The sequence below is a fragment of the Lepisma saccharinum genome, chromosome 6 (genome assembly GCF_977018435.1).
Source record: "Lepisma saccharinum chromosome 6, izLepSacc3.1, whole genome shotgun sequence".
NCBI classification, from domain to species: domain Eukaryota; kingdom Metazoa; phylum Arthropoda; class Insecta; order Zygentoma; family Lepismatidae; genus Lepisma; species Lepisma saccharinum.
The window spans coordinates 81,084,328-81,095,584 of record NC_139234.1 but is presented as its reverse complement, the minus strand read 5'-3'; the positions used below and the strand labels follow the sequence as shown (position 1 = coordinate 81,095,584).

Genomic DNA, 11,257 nt, shown 5'->3' with positions numbered 1-11,257 from the left:
TGCTGTCTAGTATGTTTGTGTAGTAGTTGTGCTGTCTACTATGTTTGTGTTTGTCTTGTGTAGTAGTTGTGGTGTGTAGTTTGTTTATGTTTATATTGTGTAGTAGTTGTGATGTGTTTGTGTTTATATTGTGTTATAGTTGTGATGTGTTTGTGTGTGTCTTGTGTAGTAGTTGTGCTGTCTAATGTGTTTGTGTTCGTCTCGTGTAGTAATTGTGCTGTCTAATGTGTTTGTGTTTGTCTTGTGTAGTAGTTCCTCCATTCATATTGGGAGTTAGGCATAGAGCTGACAACTCTGCACTGTAAAAAAAAAAAATGTCAAGAAACAGCAATATAAGCCCATGGATGTTCCCAAGGTAAAATATTCCGGAGGTAAAATAGTCCCCCGTCCAGATCTCCGGGTGGGGACTACTTTGGGAGGTCCCTGGACTAAGGATAAGATCTACGTTAGGAATAAGGATATTAAATTAGGCACCTGGAATGTTCTGAGCCTTTACCGGCCTGGGGCATTTCAGTGTACAGTTAATGAGATAGTTAACCCTTATGCACACGCGCTGGGGTGTAATCCACCCCAGACAGTCTCTCTTCTTTACTACGTTTAAAAGTGTTTTGTTTCTGTTGGTGGCCTTCCAGGTACCTTTCCGTTGTTTGCCCCTCTAGTCATTGACTCAAGGTCAATCAGTTTGCGCGCAGCTGTCACTCAGTGAACATCGTCAAACTTGGCCAGGGGTGCTTTACACCCCACGCGTGTGCTTACGTTACACATTTCCAAAATGCTGCTTTTTTAGTTTCTGTTATTTGTTTTATCTAATTGTTACGTTTTTTTATGAACTGTAGTCTAGATGGTGTTTTAAGTTGCAAATTTAAAAAAACTCTCCAAAAATGGATAATTTGGGTAGCAAACAAGCGAGGATTCTGTCCATGTTGGATGAGTGTGGAAGTGATAATGAATCAATTGTCGGCGAAGATAGTGATGCAGAACAAGACAGTTTACACGAAAGTGAACATGATACAGAAACTGAACAAGACTGTGACAGTGGTAAAAGTGAAGAAAGTGACAGTGACAGCAAACTACCATTGGCTCACAGACTTAACACTTATATAGGGAAAGATTAAACTACTGTATGGAAGAAACAAACACCACCACAAAACGCAAGGACAAGAGCTCATAATATTGTAAGTACACATCATCCTACTGTAAAAGCCGCTGCTAAAGAAGCCAAAAACCCCACTTGATGAGTGGTTGTGTATGATAGACGAAAGCATAATAGACAGCATTGTAAAGAGCACACCTTCATCTACTGCGAAGAATGCTGCCCAGAATAAATTTGAACATTCACTCACAAAAACCTTTGTCAGTAGCTAAGTAACATGTAAATTTGATTTAAATTTTATAATTTTTTATAAATGTATCTCTTTAAATAATACTCTTGTTTAGATTTTATCAAAAATTAAAAAAAGCACTAAAAATTTTGTTGGTTTGGGAAAAAGTTTTTATGATATTATAAACAGCTGGCTAAATTGACCAATACTCGATGGTGATTTACTAATAAATTTGTATAATAAACCTATGACTAAAATACCTTCAGTTGTTTCATTGCCCTGTCTTGTAACCACATGCAAGTAAAAAACTATTTTTTTTGGGTACAGTTAACATTTTTACTTCTTTTTTGACGATATTTTAAAATACAGAAGAAAAATGTAACTGTCTAATCAACAATTATTCAAACCACTATACAGTTGTTTTATATAGCTAAAATATGTTTAACTATTATGGAAAAGACTAATTGTTAACAAAAAAAACAACAGAAAACCTTTTTTACTCATACATTTGTAAAAAACTGCAATATAAAGTGTGGGGTGGAAAACACCCCATGCGTGTGGTTGTGTCACAAATATTCACGCGTGTCCATAAGGGTTAAGTATAAATTAGATGTAGTAGCTGTCCAGGAAGTTAGGTGGCCAGGAGAAGAATTGTAAAACTAAAAATTATACTTTTTTCTATGGTGGTACTGAAAATCATAATTTTGGAACAGGCTTTTTCATAAATAATAGAATTATCTCGACTCTTAAAACAGTAGAATTTATTAATGATAGGATATCATTGCAGTTTTACAGGGTAGGTGGTGTAAAATTATTTTAATAAACATACATGCACCAACGGAAGATGATAATACTAAAGATGATTTTTATACAGAGTTAGAACAGGTCTTTGATAAATTTTCTCAGTATGATATGAAAATTCTGTTAGGTGACTGTAATGCACAGATTGGCAAAGAAGAGACATTTAAACCCACGATTAATAAAGAAAGTCTTCATGAATTAAGTAATGATAATGGTATAAGATTGATTACTTTTGCAACCTCAAAGAATTTAATTGTGAAAAGTACCACTTTTAAACATAAAGATATCCATAAATATACCTGGTCTTCTCCAGATGGTAAAACTCATAATCAGATAGATCATATTCTCATTGACGTTCGTACACATAGAGGTGCTGACTGTGCCAGTGACCATTATTTAGTAATTGCTAAATTAAGAGAAAGACTCTCAGTGATAAATCATAAGCAACAAAATCTAAAAGTTATAAAATTTGATACAGGAAAGTTTACTGATGAAAGAATTAAGAAAGATTACCAAATTAAACTGTCAAATAGATTTGATGTTTTGCAGGATTTAAATGATGATGAAAATATAAATGAAACAGACGTAAATAAGAATTGGGAGCACATACGTAATGCAATAGAATCAGCAGCTAAAGAAAGTATAGGATACCATAAACCGAGAAAAAGTAAGCCATGGTTTGATAATGAATGTCATAATCTAATAGAAATAAGAAATCAGGCTAGACTTAGGTGGTTAAATAACTCTAATGATACAAATCTAAACAATTATAATAGAATAAAGCGAGAAGTTAACCGCACGTTTAGAAGTATAAAAAGAGATTACTTGAAAAGCAAAATTAACGAAATTGAAACAAACAGCAAAAATAAAAATATCAGAGATTTATAAAAAGGTGTGAATGAGTTTAGGAAGGGGTGGCAACCTAAAGTAAACTTGATAAAAGATAAAAACGGTGATTTTCTAGCTGACCCAAGCGATATTCTAAATAGATGGAAGAACTACTTTAATGACCTTTTAAATGTTCATGTAGGAGATAAATCAGAAGTAAATGAAGTCCACACAGCAGAACCTTTAGTTCCAGAACCTAACTTGACTGAAGTTAAAGATGCTATTAAAAGGCTAAAGAATAACAAAGCACCTGGCATTGATTTAATACCAGCCGAGTTATTTAAATTTGGTGGAAATTCATTAATATGTCAAATTCATAAATTAATTTGTTTAATATGGAATAAAGAAGAAATCCCTCAACAGTGGAAAGAATCCATAATTGTTCCTGTGTTTAAAAAAGGTGATAAAATGTTTGGAATACCTAAGAAGCTTGTTAGTATGATAAAAATATGCACCAGTGAAACAGAAAGTAAAATTCGTGTGGGTATTAATATGTCTGACAAATTTACAATTCATGATCGGTTAAAACAAGGAGATGCATTATCTCCATTACTCTTTAATTTTGCCTTAGAATATGCTGTTAGGAAGGTAAAAGAAACTAAAGAAGGACTAAAATTAAATGGTGTGACTCAGTTGTTAGCATATGCAGATGATGTAGACTTACTGGGCAATGATGTGAATACAATTAAGAATAATGCTAAAATATTTTTCAAAACTGCTAAAGAGATAGGTTTGGAAGTTAACAAAGAGAAAACTAAATATATGCTTACAGGCCGAAACCAAGTGTTAGGTAATAATCAAAATCTAATTATTGATAACAACTCGTTTGAACCACTTTCCAAATTCAAATACTTAGGAGTAATATTAACAAATGAAAATTATATTAAAGAGGAAATAAAAAGTAGGCTTAATTCAGGAAATGCATGTTACTTCTCTCTTCATAAACTTTTGTCTTCTCGTTTAATATCTAAGAAACTAAAAGTTAAAATATACAAAACCGTTATTTTGCCTGTAGTATTATATGGATGTGAAACTTGGTCCCTTACATTGAAAGAGGAACATAAATTGAGAGTATTTGAAAATAAGATCCTTAAAAAAATCTTTGGACCTAAAAGGGATGAGGAGACAGGTGAGTGGAGAAGGTTACATAATTTAGAACTACATAATTTGTATTCATGTCCAGATATTAATTAAATCAAGAAGACTTAGGTGGGCAGACCATGTGGCACGAATGGGAGAGGAACGAGGAGTTTACAGGATTCTTGTTGGGAAACCAGATGGTAAGAGACCTGTAGGAAGGCCAAGATGAAGATGGAGGGACAACGTTGAGATGGACCTAAGGGAAATCGGTAGGGATGGAAAAGAGTTTGGTTTGAGTTGGTGTTTTAAGTCCACTTTATGCACAGTAAGGCTAATCGGGACTGGACCTACAGTTTAAAGTGGGATCCTAACCACTTGTGCCTCCTCCACCGGGGATCGAACCCGGGACCCCTTGATTACAAGGCAATGACGCTACCACTGCGCCATGGGGGAGGCCCCGGATGGAAAAGAGTATATAGAACTTGCTCAAGATAGGGAAAGATGGAAGGCCTGTGTTGCTGCAGCCATGAACCTTCGGGTTTAAGAAGGCTAGGGAGTTAGTTAGTTAGTTAGTTGTCCGCAATTTAGCATTTCTCATTTTTCTTCTATTTTGTCTCATGTTCACGTCTTCTACATCACTAATATCTAGAAGAGCATATGTATTTTGTAGCGCTACAGAGTTTCGGGGAATGCATTTTTTTGCACACGAAAGTACTCCTTTACTCGGACATACTTTAGATCTTGCACTTCGTTTAACAAGTTCACTCCAAGTACCTTTTTCTTCTTTCATGCTACTTACTTCATATTCTCGGTTTCCTTTTGGGACATCTAGGTTGCAGGTCTGTTTCTAATAGTTCAATTATTTTGTTCTTTGACTGGAGCTCGATTCGCAGCTTTTAATTTGGACGTGAAGATGAATGCAATTTGCACAGCCTGTCATGGTTTATCAGTTTTATTCAGATATAACTGATTACCTCAGCATTCAATTTATAAGGAATCCTCTTCTGAGATGTTTATACTATGTTTTACATTTAACTAGAATTATTTAGGTGCTTATTTCTTCAAAAATAACTGATTTTCTGAGAGAATTAATGCACGACAAACACGACGTATAAATTGCGTATAAGAAGGGATATCCCAACATCTCGAAATGAGGTCTCAAGCAATACAATTTTGTATAATTGTCGTTTGTCCAGTAACTTTATAAATATAAAAAGAGTGTTTTAAGTATTCAGTTCATCTAAAATTTAAATTAAAACTTCTAATAAACATTACCCAATATTACAATATATATAATACTATCGTTTGATTCATGAATATTTTTAAGGCTGCTAACTAGTAGCGGCGATTGGTTGCCAAACCTTGAGGGATGGGGGGAGAGGGCAGTTAATTTTCTTATTAGACAAGACTTAGCATTAAGAGGCCACAGTGTGAGGCAAAAAAGTTCCAAAAAGTATTTGCCCCAAGTCCCCCTTAATCGCTGCCATTGCTTCTAACTCACAGTTATTGTCATAAAGTATCACAGCCCCTGGCCAAATTATTAGACGCACCTCCAAATTTTATGCAAAATTATAAGGATATGTTATTATCTCGTCTAGTTTTTTTGTTATTCTCCATTTTTTATTCTTCATTTTATTACATGAAATATTACATTGATTACACATGAACCTTAACAAAAAACAACAATTACTTGACACATTAATAATTACAAATATAATTTCTTACTGTGTTTCTTGAATATTAGCTACACAATACAATACATATGACTGGAAGACAATTTTAACATTTGGTTGAGCTACCTTTGGCCTTTATCAGTAGTTGGATTCGTCTTGGCATACTATCAATGCTAGCTTGTACCGTCTCCTTCATATGAGGATGGTGATTCCACACTTGAATTATTTTTTCAATTAGGCCAATTCTTGTCGTAATTGTTTGCTTTGCCACTTCTTTTTTCACTAGGTACCAAACATTTTCAATTGGGTTAATATCTGGAGAGTTTCCTGGCCAGGGCAAGAGAGGAACAATTTCACTCTGTAGAAACTGTTTTATTGATTTTGCGGTATGGCATGGGGCTCCATCCTGCATGAATACAAGCGGTTCTCCATTTGGTAACAACTCTCTTACTTGAGGTAGCAACTTTCGTCTAAGCACTAAGCACTATACTGTTCTTGCATCATTGTTCCTTGAACCAGATACAGACATCCAGTACCTTTGCTACTAATGACTGAACATATCATAACTTATATTGGATGTTTGACAGTCTCCACAACTCAACCAGGATTGCATTTTTCACCTGCACATTTGAAACGTGCACTCATCACTAGAGCAAATAGATCTACCAAAGTTCAAATATTTTTCTTTGTGAGCTTTTGCCCAATGGAAACGTTTAGGAATCATAGCAGGCGTTAATTTTGGCTTCTTAGCAGGTCTGAGTGCCTTCATTTTCATATCAGAAAGCCTAAGCCTTACTGCTCTTTCAGATGCAAGAACACCACTCTTTTCAAGTTTATCTTTAAGTTCCTTTGTACTCGCAAATCTTTTCGTGAGGCAAATGTTCTTCAAACAGCTTAAGGATCTTGGAGTAAAAATAGTTTTACGCCCACATCTGTCTGTCCTTTGTGGCTCACACTCTCCACCATATTCAATTTTCTTCTCTATTTGCCTCACAGATGCTTCAGACACATCAGATCTTCAAGAAATCTCTCAATTACAGAACATTCCATTACTGTCTTAATTTCAGCAATCTTTCTCGGTGTCGAGTCACTTTTTTTTTACCATGACTCCCTAATGTTAATAATTAAAATATATTTTAAAAATATACTGACAGTGTACAAACGCAATATCACTGTAAAATTTAGCACAAATACGATTCACTATTCGCAAGACATCCTCCTCTCAACAACTTAGCTTGAATTGAACTGCAGCATGTTTGATCAACAGCAATGACGTTTGGTGTCGACGGTATTGTATTGTTTGTAACAACAACAGTACATCCTCTGTTCATATTGATCATTACGATAATCAAAAGTTCAGCCACAAAAAACCCCATTGCAACATTTTTAATGTGAAAAGTAAGAGAACTGTTAAAAGTGTCCACTGTGTCGAATTACATTACTTTGTATTATTATTACTATTATTATTATTATTGTTATCAATGTTGTGCAAGAAAGTGCTTTTGTACGTATTACTCGTATCTGCCAGGGTTCAAATAACGTACTGGAAACTTTTCAGATAACTAATGGTCAATTTGTACAAGTTTCCCCTTCAAAACTCTTATTTTCAAAAAAAGAATTTCGATGCATCTAGTAATATGGCCAGGAGCTGTATAAATAATGAATTTTTTCTTAAACATTCCCGACGTTCGTCGTTTTTCCTCCTTCATTTTTTGGCTAACACAGAAGTTTTCACAACATGCCCACATCTCATCTGCACGAACGCGGCTAAAGATATGGAAACAGTAATGTATAAATTAGCAATAACAGCACAAAATGAAGCCAACTTTAATGTTAAATATCATCTGTTCCTAAGCAGTAAGTACTGTATATATATCCTTTAGCGCGACACAAATGAAAAGTCTCATCATAAGGATGCTGCAGCTTAGTTCATTGCTGATGCAAGACAAATTTCAATCTAATTTTTCTCCCTTATATCAAAAAAACACCTCGATAAAACTTTCTCAGTATGAAGAGGAAGGTTGATTGTTAAAAATATACAAAAATGAGCAAAATCGATTGGGGGTGTTTTGAGCTGTTCAAATTTGAAATAACAGCTTCCTTTATACAATTCCTACAAGAACAAATACCGGAGCCGAGAGTTCAAATGCTCATGCATCCACATAATATTTTTCTTTTGAGTAATTTTAAAGTGATGAAATATGAACAATAGTACTGGAGGCATTATGGAATTTAACCACTAACCGAACACATGCACTTTCACATACACACACGCAACGTCAAACTGGTCAAATACTTAAAATAAAAATATGGCACTTCCAATCTAACAAAACTCACAGTCCCTTTGCCTCTCCTTCCGTGACAGAAATAGTGCTTCATACTTGCAGTTTGCAACACTAGTTACTAGCTAGCCAATGACCATGCACCGCATAAAAGCAGCAACCACTACGTCATGCTATATTGCCACATTACCGTCCCTGTCGAATGGTGTGAACTACAAGCTGGAGCGCTATTCTATTGTTTTTAATGATGTTTGCGCGAGTGTCCAGGAATGGAATGATAATTGGCAACAATGGCAAAGGTTGGCGAGCAGGGTAGAACCACGTGATTCTAAGAGAGAGGACCCTGACAGAGCTGATCTCTTTAACTCCTTTTTCTCTAAAAATATAGTGTCAAATACACCAGCTTCTTCTCCTCCTAATCTCGCTCCAGTTGGCTGTCACTCTCTGACATCTCTCTCCACATCTCCGGGAGAAGTTGTAAGCATCCTATCTTCATTGCCTGAAAATCGCGCAAATGGTCCTGACGAAATCCCTACCATTTTCCTCAAAAACACTGCTTCTTCTCTCGCTATTCCCTTCTCAATTTTATTAAACAGGTGCTTCAATGAGGCAACATTCCCGGATTCATGGAAAAAGGCTAATGTGGTACCGTTATATAAATCTGGCGACAAGGATGCTGTTGCTTCTTATAGACCCATTTCTCTGTTATCGCCACTTTCCATCGCCTGTGAAAAAATAATAAAGGACCGACTTTACAAATTCACCTCTCCATACATAAATACAGCACAGCACGGCTTCTTACCAGGCAGCTCCTGCTTAACTAACTTGAGCACCGTATTATCTGACGCTATCAACTGTATAGTCTGAAAACTCTCAACTGGATGTAATTTATCTTGATTTCTCCAAAGCCTTCGACTCTATAAACCACAACTACCTCCTACACAAAATATCTCATCGTTTTAATATTCATGGGAAATTTCTCTCTCTGCTCAAACAGTACCTCCGAAACAGACAACAAAAGGTTGTACTTTCCAGAACATCTTCTTCATATCGAAGTGCATCTTCTGGTGTTCCCCAAGGAAGTGTTCTTGGACCTCTTCTCTTTATCCTCTACCTTGATGATCTTCCAGAATATCTCTCTGACTCTTGCAAAAACCTTCTTTTGTTCGCCGATGATTGCAAAATATACAGTAAAATATCAAATTTAAATGACATGGCACTTTTGCAAAAGAACTTAGATTCCCTAATAAAGTGGTGTGAAATATGAAACCTGAAACTTTATCCTCAGAAATGTACCACCATGACCTTCTCCTTAAAGAAATACACATTTAATACGCAATATTTCATAGAAAACAATTGCGTTCAAAGGGTTGCCACACAGAAGGACTTAGGCATCATATTTGATGAGAAACTCTCCTTTTCTGAACACATCTCTGCAGTCACTAAGGGTTCCATGCGTATGCTGGGTCTCCTCTATCGTTTTACTGAAATAAACAACCTGTCTGCTCTCGGCACGTTTTACAAATCTTTCGTTGCACCTAAACTTCAATACTGTTCTCCGATCTGGTCTATGGCATGCCCCTCAAAATTAGATAGACTAAATTCTGTTCTAAATTTCTTCCTGGCCATTGTTCGCCACCGAATTCCATCCACAAAACATTTACAAAAGTCCGTCCTTCTGAAAATGCTAAATATCCATACCCCTCATGACAGACACATACTTGCAGACCATATTTTCCTCCATAAAATAATCAATGGGAACATAAGAAGTGATCGCCTTCATCAAGAAATTCACTTTCGAGTACCATCCCGCACCATAAGGAGCACTCAGCTTTTCACATATCAGAAACCCAGATTAAGCCTAATACAACATCCTCTCTTCCACAGACTACCCGGCCAATACAACACTCTACCAAACCAAGTTGATATTTTTGAAAACCAGTCACGTTTTAAAAAGCTACTGTGTAACATGTAATCCACTTTATCTCATATGTATGTATGCACAAACGCGAAGTATGAAGGGAAAAAAATTAGGTATTTTAGTTTATGTTATTATTATTTATTGTTACTTAGATTGTTATTGTTTGTTATTTCCATTGTTATTATATTCCAATGTAAAATGGCCAAAGCTGTATTTGGAATTCTCTGGTAAATATATAAAAATAAAGATGAAACGAAAATTGGGTTCTGCACTGCGGCAGAGATATATGTGTTGGCCTCTGCACACACACCAGTGGAGTTATCTCCATGTTACTACATTTATAGCTGGCAAACCAACTTTTTTGTTATTTAGCTTTAATATATGGATAATTGCTCAATAAATAACTTTGAGCCGCAAAAGTGGATGATGATCCAAGGGTCAGAAATTTTCCGGCCTTGTCCTCACATTAAGCAGCTCTGGATGCTCACTTAGCCTTAATTAAATGGGTACCTGGTGAGGGGGGAGATGGGGGCAACCTTGAGGGTAAAAGTAGCTGGATCATAGGCGTAACTTGATGGGGGCAAGGGGGGGTACTTGCCTTTCCCCAAAATTTTCAGGTTAGTTAGGGAACCTGAAGAGCAAAGTAATAAAGAGTAATATTTGAGATTTTTCTAACGTCACATTTAGCAAATAATCCTGGACTCTATTTTTATGAGATGGATAACTTTTCGAACCTCTTCTCCCAAAGTTAAGTCCCAGGCTGATTCTGCCCCTCAAAATTAGGTCCCAAGTCTGATTCTGTTCCCTCAAAATTAAGCCCCAAGTGAAATTCTGTCCCCTCAAAAACTAGGCCCAAATTTGATTCTGCAGGCTAGAAATTAGGCCCCAAGTTACGCCCATGGGCTGGATCATAGTGCTGATCACATCACTTCCAACATGGCGAGGATCGATAGAATGTATGGAGCCCTACCCTCACATCCCCCTACATATGCCTCATGGGATGGTGCAACGTGTATGGGAAACTTTATCTACCCTTAATATTTAAATAACTCAAAGACTGGTTTATATATGCCATCATTGTACCCTTCTGATGACAGAGTTTCCTCTCCGGTTGGACAATGTAAGGGTGAGGGAAGGGAAGACAAAGTGGACAAGTTACTATTAAAAAAATGCAGCCTGCATGGTAAATTCCACATCTTCAAACAGCATTGGCAGGAGACCACTGCTTGTTACTTCCTGCTTTCTGCACCGTACTTGGCAGAGGTAGTGTTGATACATGAAGGGAAATTT

The 11,257-nt window shown here is 36.2% G+C and overlaps 1 non-coding gene across 1 annotated transcript; it reads right to left on the bottom strand.

Moving 5' to 3' along the window:
• Nucleotides 1-4,472: 4,472 nt before the first annotated feature.
• Nucleotides 4,473-4,544, bottom strand: TRNAT-UGU (transfer RNA threonine (anticodon UGU)). The gene has a single exon. It is a non-coding gene; the product is annotated as a tRNA-Thr (tRNA).
• Between the last annotated feature and the right edge of the window lie 6,713 nt (nt 4,545-11,257).